This window comes from Globicephala melas, chromosome 6 (assembly GCF_963455315.2).
Source record: "Globicephala melas chromosome 6, mGloMel1.2, whole genome shotgun sequence".
NCBI classification, from domain to species: domain Eukaryota; kingdom Metazoa; phylum Chordata; class Mammalia; order Artiodactyla; family Delphinidae; genus Globicephala; species Globicephala melas.
The window spans coordinates 33,028,457-33,042,555 of record NC_083319.1 but is presented as its reverse complement, the minus strand read 5'-3'; the positions used below and the strand labels follow the sequence as shown (position 1 = coordinate 33,042,555).

General features: G+C 42.1%; 1 long non-coding RNA gene across 1 annotated transcript in view; it reads right to left on the bottom strand.

The window, feature by feature from the left end:
• Nucleotides 1–6,520: 6,520 nt before the first annotated feature.
• The window catches only part of LOC115838693 (uncharacterized), a 615,736-nt gene continuing 608,157 nt past the window's right edge, over nt 6,521–14,099 (bottom strand). The window contains exon 8 of the long non-coding RNA XR_009564271.1: nt 6,521–7,381. This is a non-coding gene — a long non-coding RNA (uncharacterized lncRNA). The remainder of the gene's footprint in view (nt 7,382–14,099) is intronic.

The window sequence follows — 14,099 nt, the reverse complement described above, 5'->3', positions numbered from 1 at the left end:
TAGGGCAGAGGCCATGGTTGTGAGAGCCTTTACTTTCTTGTGCTTTTGTTTCGCGAGACAATGGCTTTCCCAGGAGCTCACCTGAAAACTTGCCCCTCTCAACTCACTGCCCTAAAGAGTTATATGGCCACTCCTACCACAAGGAAACTGAGTGGTTAGCATTTTTAGCCTCTGCGGTGGTGAGAAGAGAGGAAGGAGTTAGGAATGGCCTTCGGGCAGCCATTTAACAGCGTCTGCCTCATTACTGGCCTCACTTTTACAAAAGAAAAACTGGGCACAGTACTTGCCTAAGGTCCCATTGCTAATAAGTGACCAAGGATTTGAACCCACATTTCTTTGATTCAAGTTCACAAAAGTTTCTCAGAAAGCAATTCTTATTGACAGAGGGTACTCTACAAGGCACATAACTCTGTCACCACCCCGCTGCATACATCTATTCAAAATCTCTGAGTTCTTACTGTGTGCCAACCCTGGGCTGAACACCAGGGGGCCAGAGATGAATGAGGACGACACAGGCCAGTGAGTTCATTAACAGATGATTCCAGTACAGAGTGTAAGTGCTCCAGAGAGCAGATGAACAGAAGCACGAACAGCTAAGGCTCAGAAGTGTACCCTGACCGATATCACCAGTTAGAAGGTGGCAGAGCAGAGACTCAAAACCTAAGCCGACTAATTACCAAGCCAGAACTCTGCTCCCCTCCCCCTGCGACGTCAGCCGTGCAGTGAGTAACTCTGACACTTAAGCGAGAAGTGGTCCCCAGGTCAGTGCAGGTGGTTTCTCAATGGTGGTGATTCTTCTCATAGCACTCCACAAAAACCATGATGAGAGCTTAAAGAAAACAAAAGCACTGAAAGAAAGTAAAAGCATCTCCAGAAATAATTGCCCCTGAAAACCTACTGTATTGGTCAACTCTGGCTGCCATAACAAAGTACCACAGACTGCGTGGCTTAAACAACAGACATCTTTTTCTCACAGTTCTGGAGGCTGGAAGTCCATAATCAAGGTGCCAGCAGGGCTGGTTTATGGTGAGGCCTCTCTTCCTGGCTTGCAGACAGCCACCCCTATCACTATGTCCTCACATGGCCTTTCCTGTGTGCACACTCAAGGCGGTGGGGGGGAAGGAAGGAAGGGAGGGAGGGAGGGAGGGAGGAAAGAAGGGAGGAAAGATAGAAAGAGAGAGGGAGAGCTCTCTAGTGTCTCTTCCTCTTTTTATAAGGACATCAATCCTATTGGATTGGGTCCCCACTGTTATGGCCTCATATAACCTTAATTACCTCCTTAAAGGCCCTACTTCCAAGTACAGTCACAGTGGGGCTTAGGCTTCAGCATGTGGATTTTGGGAGAACACAATTCAGTCCATAACACCTGTTCAGTGTTTTTACTGAAAAACAAAAGTTTTGGTCCCATCTAAATTGGCTCAGCACAGAGTAGACAGCCATTTGGATCATCCACATCCTACTTATTTTCTTCAATGCTGACCATTTCTTCTCCCCTTAATTGAGTTTCCACTTGGCTATGTCTGCAGACCCAGTGAAAGGAAGTGCCAACTTATCACAGCTTGGAGAAAAAAACCCAGATCAGTCCTCAGTTTCTTCCTGAAGTCCCCTCCTTGAATCCTCCTACTGTAGAAGCTGAAAATACCAGATACTCACTGCCCCATATCCTTTGCACCAAGCTGGACCATGACCCCGGCTCAGCCAGGATGACCCATCACTTTGAACTGCAAGCTATGAAGCAGAGAAGGGGGGACCCCACAGAAGCCATTCTGGCAAGGGACTGGCCGATCTGGTGGCTACATCTGAATCTAACATCAGAAGGCTGACCAGGTAAACTGTGGCGTGTGGGTCTATGACACCAGCAGTGGAGTCTCCACCAGGCCAGTTCTGCAGTTGCATGGCCTCCCTGGTGGGGTTTGGGCCCTCTCATAAACTCTGTGTGCTACCCAGTGTCCTATAACAAATTCCTTGTCGTGTAAATTAGAGTAAATTTCTGTCACTTGCAACTAAGAAGTCTGGTTGATGCCTGCCTGACATTGGAAGGAGTAGTCTTACTACTAGCTTCCTACTAAGCACAAAAGATGCTGCTAACTTCCTTTTTAAAAAAATAAACTTCTTATTTTAGAATGATTTTAGACATACAGAAAAACTGCAAAGATAGCAAAGAGAGTTCTTGTATATTTCATACCCAGTTTCCTTTATTATTATTATTATTTTTTTTTTTTGCGGTATGCGGGCCTCTTACTGTTGTGGCCTCTCCCGTTGTGGAGCACAGGCTCCGGACGCGCAGGCTCAGCGGTCATGGCTCACGGGCCCAGCCGCTCCGCGGCATGTGGGATCCTCCCGGACCGGGGCACGAACCCGCGTCCCCTGCATCGGCAGGCGGACTCTCAACCACTGTGCCACCAGGGAAGCCCAATAAACCACTATTGATACATTATTATTAACTTAAGTCCATTAAGTTAAGTCCATTAATAATCTTAATTATTTAGACTTCCTTAGTTTTTACCCATTTAAACCAGGGTCCATTTTCTGTTCCAGGATCCCATCCAGGATACATTGTATTTGGTCACCATGTCTCCTTAGGCTCCTCGTGGCTGTGACAGTTTCTCAGACTTTCCTTGTTTGTTTGTTTTTTTTAAATTTGTAGTTTAAAAAGATTGAGATGTAATTGACATATTACATTGTAGTGTCCTTGTTTTTGATGATCAGTTTTGAGGAGTACTAGTTAGGTGTTTTGTAGAATGTCTTTCTATTGAAATTTGTCTGATATATTTTTTCTTGATTAGACTGAGGTTATGGGTTTTGGGGAGGAAGGCCGTAGAAGCGAATTGCCAATCTCATCACATCATATCAAGGGTATATACTAGCAACATGACTTATCACTGTTGATGTTGCCCTTGATCAGTCGGTTGAGGTAGTGTTTCTCAGATTTGTCCACTGTCAAGTTACTCTTTTTCTCCTTTTTCATACTGTACCCTTTGGAAAGAAGTAACTATGCGAGGCCCCAAAATTACCAAGGAGGGAGTTACATTCCACCTCTTGAGGGTGGGATATCTACATAAATTATTTGGAATTCTTCTACATGGGTAATTTGTCTATTCTATTTTCCCCCATTTATTTATTTATTCAATCATTTATTTATATCAGTATGGACTCATGGGTATTTGTTTTGTATTTTGGGTTATGATCCAATACTACTTTATTTTGTTGCTCCTATGTCCCATTGACATACCCCCCATTGATGTGGGTTTTTAAATTTTTTTTAGCAATTTCTTACTTTTGGGCATTACAAGAAGCTCTAGGCTCACCTTGTATATTTCCTGCACCATTCTAGGCTCAGCCATTTCCCTGTGAACGCTTTCTTTTACTGGAGTATGGTATTAGAAACCAAGAGTTGGTGCTAGGTTTGCTTTTTGCTACTGAGTCATTGTTGCCATTTTGTAGCCCCTTTCAGGTGAGAAGGCAAGGAAATATATGTGTGTACACTAACCTATGTATATACACAAATCTATAAATATTTCTTTGTGTTAACCATCTGTGTCTATATTAAGTTAAACATGAATTCATACTGATATCTCCAACCACATCACCACATTGATCATTCTAAGCCATCTCCCTTTGCTTATGTGAAAACTCCCACTCCAACAAGGAGACACCTGGCTCCACCATCTGCCATCCATACTCACTTGTTCAGTTCCAGTGGTTTCAGAATTGTTAACCCGCCCACCCATGGTAACAACTTTGTCAACTAGAGTGAAGTGCTTGTGTGCCTTTAGTTTTGTAGACTCTACTGATTTCCAGAGTTACCGAGGGTGGCACCTTTTTCTCCCACCCCTTTCAGTGAGGTTGTTTCATACATTTGTAAAAAATTCCCTTTTCTCCCTGGTAGGCAGATTTCAGTCCATGTAGAGTCAGCCTCAGACAGTCTCTGGGACCCTTTCTTTCTACTGACTTCCCTTCCTCTCTTCCATCCTTCTGCCCTCTTCTTGGACCCTGGTTTCATCCTGCTCCCCTTTACCTGGTGTGGGCCAAGAAGTAAACATTTGGTTTCTATCTTGAAGGAACAAAGGTGTGTTCTTACAATTGGTGGTGATGCTCCATAGACCTCTGGGGGATGAGATCCATTGTCCCAGGTCCTCCAGGGGAGAGAAACTAGAAAACAAGAACGTTCTCTAATGTTCATACACACTCTGATCGCATTACTTCAGTATGCTCTTATGCTAACTTAACTGCCATCCACAGACAGGAGGATGGAAAGGAAGACAGGGGGCGAACAGGGTCAGAGGACACCATCCTGCCACCTGGAGGACTGTGAGGACAGGCTGCAAGGCTGGGTGGGAATCAGCCATGCCAGAGCCATGCCACAGTTCTACATGATATAGATTTCCAAAATCAAATCATTCATGGAAACATTCACCTTTAAACATTTTGTCCTTTAAATGTCTCTATTAGGTTTATTTTTTATAAGTCATCAGAGTATTGGAATACTCTGAAAAATCACTCACTCCTCCTTAAAAGGTGATCTAACTAAATTCTCATAGTTATAATAGTCCTTGTGGCTCTCGGGTAGTGGTGGTGGGGAGATGTGGGAGGCTAAAGTGTGAAGTGACATCCTTATCAGTTCTGTCCCTGGGGATGAGAAGAGAGCCTGACAACTCTTGCCTTTGATAAACACCTTTCTTATTCTAATTATACCTTTCCCTAAAGTAACTTTTCCAGCTTCCCCCCTCACCCCACTCCTTACATCCCTGTATAAAAGAAGCCTATTCAGACAGCTTGTGAACAATGCTGCTTCAGGATGGTTTAATCCAGGAAGGGAAACCTGTAGAGGGTCTTATCTGGGGTGAGCGTCTCAAGCAACTAAGATTATCTCCCTGTCACCTTGTGACCCATCTTCTTCATGCCACCTTTTAATTTTGGTAGCAATTACGGTGTATATGGATAATGCCCATTAGCATATTCATGTCATCTCTTCATATTTATTGTCTGCACAACTCATTAATCTTCATCTACTTTGTGTGCTTGACAGCTCAATCTATTTTGCAATCTCTGGGAAGCAGCCATAGCCCCCCAGAGCTTTTGTTTTCCTGTAAATAAACTGTGTAGGGGACCAGAGGACAATGGTGCATCCCGTGGTGATTGACACCAGCCACGGCTACTAATCAGGATGGGACTTCACTGCCAGCTGAGTTGAGTGCATCATGGGGCCATTGTTCCAATGCTGCCAGGGCAAGAACACACACAGCCAGTCACCTTCACAAGATGGGCTGATTGTTCTTCAAGATTAGACCGAGTTGCCTTATTATCTGTCCCAGACAACAAGGCATCTCACCCAAACAGACGCATTTGCAGGAATGGCCAGTACACTGGCCAGATTTGAATTGCTAATGTATAATCTGCCCCGCACAGATGTGCAATGAATATTTGGATGTTGTTTTGCCCGTCAGTCTAGCAGGCTGAATTGATGAGGTGATGAGTATTCAATGATGGGTCCTGGACGTTGGCCAACAGCAGAGTTTGAGCACTTGAGCTGAAGATAATCAGATTACCCTCCAAAGTGCCTCTGCAGTAATTCAGCGGCAAATTCTGTTACTGAGGCTATTTGGTGGAAAGTTCTTTTTTCCTTTTTGGTGCAATTAGATGTTTTGTTATGCTTTTCAGACTTGGGACAGTTATAGAAGTTGCCTTTATTGTGTCCTTACTTGCCAACTGTTAGGGCTGTGAGTAATGTGGAACTGACTGCCTGGGTTTGAATTGGCCATTTTTGAGTGTATTTTCTTAAGCTCGTTTTGCCTCAGTTTTCTCATCTGTTAAAATGGGTTGAAAAATTCTATCAGCCATATAGAGCTGCCATGAGGACACAGTGAATTGATATCCATAGAATAAGTCCTAGAACATTGCCTGGCTCATAGTAAGTGTTCAACAAATATTAACTATAAACATATTATTGGTCACTTGCTTTCTCTTGAGATTACTGTGGTCCAATAGGTTGGATACACTGGAAATAAAATTAAACCACCTTTGTTATCTCAGGATGTCTCCTGGCCTTCACCATGCTACTCTGCCTAGTACGTTTAGAATTGTATGGAACATTTCCCACACTTATTTGACCATGCAAGCCTTTTCTCTGGAGCATCTTTCACACCTTATTTTGCCTAGAACATAGCACAGGAAAATCTACCTAGAAGATGATAACACAACAGTTGCAAAGGTTTGAAAGAAAAACGTGATTCAGGAATTTTATATATGATCAAGCTATTCATATGTGAAGGCAATGGGAATTAATTATGCAAATACATGTATTATTTCTGAGAAAATGGTACTCAACGTGTGTCCATAGGAAGAGGATGATGGCTCTGAAGGAGGAACTCAAGAACAGCAGCCAACAACTTGTAGGAAGCAGTGAGACCAGTTGATTGTATTGAAATAAGTCTAAACAACTGCAACAAGTATCTTGTCAAAACTGACATCAAAAGATTAAAACATTTGAAAGAAATTATTATACTGAAATAATGGGCTATTGGCATACATCAATGCAGATCAAAAGAATGAAGAAGGGGGAAGGAAAAGCAAGTGTCTTTTTAAGAAAAAGAAAAGGTAGAAAGGATACACTTCTGTTTAATAAAGGTATAGTAAGAACCACCAGTCATCTTTAACAAAGACTTAAAAAAATCTAATAAATCATTAAAGGCCAATACTCTTAGATATGAGGAAAAAACCCCTTAAATCCAAGGTTTCTCTGCTTATTAGACAAACAAAAATAAAATGAAATATTCAGAAATTAAAATATGAGTAAAATATAATTATTCAAATGTGAACATAAAGAAAGTCAGGTCTGGCAACATTAATATCAAGCAATGCACAGCTATACAAGTCAAAGAGTATGAAACTGTTAATTGCATTCCTTTATCTCCAGGCCCTTGGACAAGGAAGGTTGTAAATAGATATTAGCAAGATGTATTGTGGAAGTGGAAGTAATGGGCAAAATGTACATGGGAAGGGAAGGCTTGTGTGCCAGGGCCCCTTGAGTGTAAGATCATTTTCTAACTAGAGAGGACACCTATTTTATCTTCCCAACTCACCTTCTGGGATCTGCTTCCTCCTCCTTCCTCTGTACACCCTGAACTCCTTTCTCCCAGCTATGATTCCTGCTGCTGTGTGATCCTGGATCCTACCCACAGTTGATGGGAGCCAACCTGAGCCCGGCAAACCACAGTACCTTGCCTCCTGACTTGCTTCCTTACTTTCAGGGAAGGCACCTGAACCAAGAAGGTGATGTCTTCAATGATGTCTTTTTTAACACTGAAGAAGAAGGCTGGTTCCTCTTTGATGATGGAAAAGTAAGATGGAGGTTCTCGGCTGCTATTGATGGTCATGTTTCCTACCATGAGAAAGAAACTAGTCTATAATGAAAGACAGTGACGTCATATATTTAAAAAAACAGTTTCCTAGTGGCATGTGAATTTCTGGTTCCATTTGAACCTCAGGCCTAGCTATATACCTGTACTTCCCCTGTTTCAGTTATGTAATTTTTCCTTGAATCATCTATCCCTGTAGCTTCCTAAAAATTTCCCTTTTCTGCATTAGCTACAATTGGGTTTCTGTCACTTGCAACCAAAAGAGTTCTGGCTAATACAGTTACCTTGTTAAAGTTTTAAAATAGTGGTATGTCCTGACATATGATATTGTATTAGTCTACTGAACTGAAGTGTTAAGTTAGGTTTCCAGGTCCCACAATGAAAGGGAGCATACAATTAAGCTGAAAGCAAGCTGGACAACATGGTAATTTGGTTTGAAAATAAACGTCACCAGTTAGTGATTTTTGTTTTGAAAATTACTAATATTTTTGGTGTACTGCTAGGCAGTTTTGCAACCTTTTCATATGTCTACGTTTTTCTGATTTTTTCCTTGTTTTTTTTTTTTTTTTTTTTTTTTGCGGTACGCGGGCCTCTCACTGTTGTGGCCTCTCCCATTGCGGAGCACAGGCTCTGGACGCGCAGGCTCAGCGGCCATGGCTCACGGGCCTAGCTGCTCCGCGGCATGTGGGATCTTCCCGGACTGGGGCACGAACCCGTGTTCCCTGCATCGGCAGGTGGTCTCTCAACCACTGCACCACCAGGGAAGCCCATATTTTTTCCTTGTTTTTACTTTTTAAAATTTTAAATATTTACTTTCAGAATTTAAAGTCAATTATTTTTCTTCTAGGTTGCTTGTAGTAGCAAACAGTTGGAGCAATCATAATATATAATAATTAGGGATTAATTAGAACAGACAATACTTCCTAAATAGGGCAACAGTTGGTAACACAAATGTCTAAAAGTACACTGTAAGAACATAAGTGACCAATAAGATTATTTTATGCTTTCTTTTATGTTTGAATTTTTTTATCTTATGAGAAAAATCAGCTTATGGTGTATCAGAAAATACAAGCAAACAAAAGAAAAATTTAATGCCTACGGCTTAATCACACCCACCTGGGGACAACAAATGTTACCACCTTGGCGTATATTCTATTAGAAACTTTTATAATTTTATATATATATATATATATATATATAAATATTCTCACATTTATTCATTTAGAAAACCTTTTCTATAAAAATGGGACTATATCACTTGTGCTTTTTTAAAAAACAACTTAATGAGGTATAATTTACATGCAATAACATGCACTCATTTTAAGCATACATTTGATTAGTTCTGACAAATTTATACACCCTTATAACCACCACCATAATAAAGATATAGGACATTTCCATCATGTCAAAAAGTTCCTTTGTGCCCTTTCCTAGGCAATCTCTCTCTCTCCCTGGGCCACAGGCAAACAGTGATCAGCTTTCTGTCACTACAGATTAGCTTTGCTTTTTCTTTCCTTAAGGTTTCACATCCATGGAATCACACAATATGAACTCTTTTGTGTCTGACTTCTTTCACTCAGCATGTTTTTGAGATTCATCCACATCATTGTGCTTATCAGCATTTCATTCCTTTTTATTGCTGAGAAGTATCCCATCGTATGAATGTATCACAATTTGTTTATCCATTCACCTGTTGATGGACACTTAGACTTTCAGTTTTTGACTATTAATGGAAAAAGATGCTATGAATATTTGAATAAGTCTTTGTTTAGATATATGTTTCCACTTACTTTAGGCAAAATATCTAGAAGTGGAATTGCTGGGTCGTGTGGTAAGTGTCACATATAATTTTCTAAGAAACTATCAAACTGTTTTTCAAAGAGTTTATTCCGTTTTCCATTCCTATCAGCAACGTGTGAGAATTCCAGGTGCTCCACAGTCTCACCAACATTTTTACTGAGTCTTTCATTTTATGGGTATGCACTGATACCTCATTGTGGTTTTAATTTGCATTTCTTTAATGACCAGTGATGTTGAACATCTTATCATGTGCTTATTGGCCACTTGTATAGCTTCTGTGAAATGGCCATTCAAATCTCTGCCCATTAAAAAATGTGGGTTGTTTGTTCTCTTACTATTGAGTTGTAAGACTTCTTTGCATATCCTGGATGCAGGTCTTTACCAGATATATTAAATATTTTCTCCCAGGCTGTGACTTACTTGTTCTTTATTTTTTTTAAAAAAGATCACTGTCCTTTGAAGAGCAGTTTTTAATTTTGATGAAATCAACTTACCAATTTTCCCCTTTATGCTTTGTGCTTTTTGTGTCCTATCAAAGAAATCTTTGCCTACCCCTGAGGTTATGGAGATTTTCTTCCATTTTCTTTTCTAACTTCTGCAGTCTAGCTTTTACATTTAGGCCTATGATACACTTCAAGTTCATTTTCGTATATAGTGTGACGTAAAGGTTGAGGTTCTTTTTTTTTCACACAGATACCCAATTGTTCTAGCGCCATTTCTTGAAAAGACTATCTTTTCCCTATTCAATTACCTCGGCACCTTTGGCAAGAATCAACTGCCCACATATGTGCAGATTTATTTTAGAACTCTATTCTGTTGGACTGATCTATTTGTGCATCCTTACTTCAGTACCACACCGTCCTGACTGCTGGGAAACCTGATATTGAGTTACACAATCCACAAACTGAGAGGGAAATACTACTTGTTGGGGTTGCTTAAACATTCTGTCCATCCCCCCATGGTGTGACTTTCCCTGGCGAAGGCAGACTTCCAATGCTACTCTTACTGGGATCCCAACAGACAGGGGCAATTCATCCTGACCTGTGAAAGATGGCCTTCATCCCTAAGAAGCTCATGGCATTCTACAGTTTACACATCAGCTTCACATCCTCTGTCTCACTCATATACTGATTCAGTCCTCTCACTAACTCTCTTCACAACCTCCCCATGGGGTGGGCTACTTAGAATCTGATTATACCCATTTTATAGATAAGGAAACCTAGACTTTAGAATTATCACCATGACACCTTCTCAATAGTTGTGGAACTCTGAAATTCTAGTTTAAGTAACACAGAAAAGCAAAGGCCGATCTGACTTCATCAACTTAGCAGTCTGCTCTAATTCTGCCTGTAAATTTCTTGGGTGAGTGGCAGGTCACAAAGGTAAGTCACACCTGTGCTACACCTGTGCCCTCCCCCCCCAAACCCCCAACGCACACAGACACACACACATACATATACACACACATACACACAACCCCTGAGAGACTTCTAGGCTATATTTGTCTCAAATGACTTCAGTGGTGAGCCTAGTGATAGTGCTTCCTACAAGACAGTTCAGCATTTGCTTGTGGTCCTGATTCTGGGTAACAGGACCAGTTAACCCTTACTGTGAGCTCCGCGCAATCCCCAGTCCGCTGGACAAGGACACAGTGCTGGCTCTAGCAGCCCCTTGGCTCGGAGGCAGTGTGGTAAAATCGCTCCCTATCTCCCCTGCCAAGGGTTGCTGTTTAATCAGAGGACAGTTGTCACTGAGAAAGCTCCCCACCCCTCAGCTAGCAGGCAGGAGAGCACAGGTGTCTGGGTGGTGGCACCCTCACAGGCTGTTGGGGACAGAGCTGCAGGGGACTGAGGTTAGGAATGAAGCAGTAAGAAGTTCAAAGGAAGTAGCAGGATATAAGGGGTTTTGGACAAAGTAGAGGTGGCGTGAGGGGCTTCAGAATGAAATTAGAAGAGGGCTGCAATTGTCCCTCTGTGTGACCTCAGGCAGGTCCCTTTCTCTTTTTGGGCCTGTTTTCCCATCTGTGTAATAGTAAATTAGGTTGCGTGATATCTGGGGTCCTAGTAAGCTCTGAGTCTACTTGATTCAGGGAGTTGGAAATGCAAAGAAAGGAGGTCACAGGACAGTTAGTGATGTTGGCAGAGGTGGACAGAGAAGGGCTGATGGTCATGAACAGGGATGGGGGATGAGCAGAGAGTAGGGCAGTGGAGTGTCCAGGTGCCTCATTTTCTTTATGGAAGGAGAAGACAGTACAAGTGAAACTGGCATACTGGGCCCGTTAGAAGGTGGTGAGGCATTTACTGATGAGGCATCTGTAGTACAACTGAAAGAACTGTTGACTTGGTCCAGGGCTTCCTGGCTGTAAGCCTCAGCTTTTCAACAGTACGCATAGCTACAATAATTGCCTGGAAAGATGCTGTGAAGGGCAAATGATACAACCTGGAAAGGGCTTTGCCAACTCTAAAGGCTGGCCGAATAGGGCTTCAGTATCATTACTCATTAGATCCTTTCCAAACAGGAAGAACCGCAATACTGCTCCCCGTCAGCTGAGTGAGTGGATGTTTTCTAAGTACATGCCTCCAGCTCCACCTCCATCTCGTGTGTGTGTGTGTGTGTGTGTGTGTGTGTGTGTGTGTGTGTGTGTGTGTGTGTGTGTGTGTGTGTGTGTGTGTGTGTGTAATCTGAGCTAACTGGTGATCCATGGAAGGCAGTGAAGGGTCAGGGGTTGCATCCATGTGCACAGGTGAGCGAGCTGACACAGGAAAACAGTGACCTCTTTGAAAGAAGAGTGCATGGGAAAGAAGCTTCCATCTCCAGCTCACCCATCCTTGGATGGGGGTGGGGACGTGACAGTATTTTCTGGTGAGGATTTTTTTCAAACACCCAACTCTTAAAACCTTTTGAGTTACAACAGCTTGCATTTCTGCTTTGTGCAAGGAAATGACCCTGATAACTCCACTAGGACTTTGAATGACCCGATGTCTGCAACAGTGAGGGCAGGTGGCATGGCCTCCAAGCTGCAGTTCTCACGGGGTTGGGATAGGGCAATGGGGTGGGTGTGGGACATCAGCACCTCTTTTAGGGTCAGAGCACTAATTTGAAGACAGAAAAGTGTCCTGTCCCCCAGCTTTGATTTGACTCAAAGAATGCTATATTTATGTTGAATTTCATAAAGTATTGAAGGACGTGTGATATTTATGATTGTCAAAGGGGAACTGGCTGAGAAATTCTGGTATGTGCCATCCTGGATGGGTCAGGTAATCATGGGTTGAATCCTGGTTCACTCACTTTTCAATTGTGCCCTTGAGCAAGTCTTTCATCTCTCTGAGCCTCTTTGTGTATAAAATGAGAGACAATCATACCCACCTCACAAAACTGCTCTGAAGATGAAAAGGGAAAATGAATAACAAAGTCTTTCTAAACCTGAGGACCTGAACAGGTGCGCCTGCAGTGGGGTAGAGGACTTTTGACTGAATACACACACAAGGAGCTTGGTCAGGGTGGAGGCAGACTGAAGAACGGTAAAGTGGTTGGACTTTGGAATCAAAGCCTTGAGATGCTGCCCATCCCTCCAGGCTGTGTGACACAGGCAACTGCTTAACCACACTCATCTCGAAAGGGAAGAGTACCGACACCTCATAGAACTGTTAGGATGAAATGAGTTGTCTGATATGTGTCTCACGGCCCACAGTTAAGTGCCAGAAGAATTACTACTGTTAAGATCCTGGACAGTTCACTTCAGTCTTCCATGCTTTTATTTCTCCTAACTTCACCTTAGTTCTGGAAGCTGTGAATACCTCCTATGGGCAAAGCTCCATCCTAGGTCCAAGATGCACCAGAGGCTGGAAGCTCAGGCAGGGCTTTGCATCCTTTCCAGATCTGTGGTCTTACTGTCACCTGCTGGGACCTCAGACAATGAAGGGAAGTTAAACTTAAAGCCCATGAACCCAGGTAGCCCATTTTGGAGGGATCTGCATAAAAATGGTCAAATAGGCAAAAGTTTTAGTGCTTGGAATGGGTAAGCAAGCATCAGTTATGGCTCAGCACATGACTGAGTCTGTCTGTCCTAAACCCAGTGTTCAGAGCCATCAGGCCTTTCTGGAAAGGCTGCAGTTCCCTGAGAAATACATGCACCAAGCCACAAAAGATGGGATGAGCTACTTTACTGGATGGTAAGCTTTCACGACGCCAAAGGAAAGAGAATCAACTGAACTTTTCATTCCATAAGACTCAATAAACCTGACACTCTCGTTTTAGTGAACTCCTTACTGGTACAGTCATTTCATTTCATTAAAATGCTCCTGCAAGAATCCAATCTTTCTAAATGTAATGAAATGTTAATGAATACTAAGTCTGACAACATTAAATTTGGTAGTGATTTAAACATTAATAAAATAAAATAAAATACTCCTGTGGTATATACTGACGTGATAAATCACAACCTGAAACTTCATGCTCTAAAGAACCCCAAAGAACAATATAGTAGTGCAGCACGAAACCACACGGAACTTCGAGAGCTAATTTTTGATAACCCTAAATTGCAAAATAGCTAGTATTTATATAGCCCATACTATATGCCAACTACTATTTTTAGTACTTTACATATATTATGGTAATCCATCACAACCACCCTATGAGGAAAGTACAAGAGTAGTTACTCCACTTTACAGATGAAGAAGCTGAGGCCCAGACATTAAGCAATTTGCCCAAAGTCACACAGGCTGTTAGGCTCTCAAGTCTGTGCTCTTAGAGTTGATTAATGTGGAACCTTTGGCTAGTGATCTTTGCTATTTCTAAAAATGAATTTAGCTTTAAGGATATGTGGGAAAGTGCTTTATGTTTATTTGTACTTAGACCAATAGGTAAATAATGAACTCTAAGACTGGTCAGTGCCACCAGAAGGTCAGAGAAAGTGGAAGGGGAAGGTCACTTCCAGTTCGG